This window comes from Nycticebus coucang, chromosome 1 (assembly GCF_027406575.1).
Source record: "Nycticebus coucang isolate mNycCou1 chromosome 1, mNycCou1.pri, whole genome shotgun sequence".
NCBI lineage: Eukaryota > Metazoa > Chordata > Mammalia > Primates > Lorisidae > Nycticebus > Nycticebus coucang.
The window spans coordinates 106,976,497-106,977,102 of NC_069780.1; the positions used below are offsets into that span (position 1 = coordinate 106,976,497).

Below are 606 nucleotides of genomic sequence, written 5' to 3' on the forward strand. Positions count from 1 at the left end.
ATTTACAAAACCATGATATATTAGATTTTAAAAGACCCCACCCCACCCCCCCAAAAAAAAGAAGCTGCAGAAAGAGTCCCAAAATTGCTCTGAAAGGGTGGACTAGGCACTGCTGTGGGTGCGTAGCTCCCAAAGGAAAGGACCACCTTTCTTTTTTTTTTTTATGGGAAGAAATTTTATTATACAAGAGAATAATTGGGTTTGAGACTCAGAAATCATCATTTTAAATAATCAAATACTAAGATCCAGTCCCAGCTGTAGCCCTCCTCTTTTTCTGTTCTTATCAAGGGTGGAGGTGGTAAGAATTAGGGAGGAAAATATTGGTGTTAATAAGTTGCTTATCTTCTCTGAGAATCAGTTTTCTTATCTATACAATGAGGTTAATAACAGTACATAATTCACACCACCATGTGAGGATTAAATGAGATCTTTTTCCATGTAAATATAGTGCCTAACTAAAAATAGAGGTTTTCCCTATTGTAACAGTTTAAAAAAACATAAAAATATGGAACGCTTCACGAATTTGCGTGTCATCCTTGCACAGGGGCCATGCTAATCTTCTCTGTATCATTCCAATTTTAGTATATGTGCTGCTGAAGCAAGCAC

At 36.6% G+C, this 606-nt stretch overlaps 1 non-coding gene across 1 annotated transcript; it reads right to left on the reverse strand.

Moving 5' to 3' along the window:
- Positions 1-499: 499 nt before the first annotated feature.
- Positions 500-606, reverse strand: LOC128592052 (U6 spliceosomal RNA). The gene has a single exon (XR_008381753.1). It is a non-coding gene; the product is annotated as a U6 spliceosomal RNA (small nuclear RNA).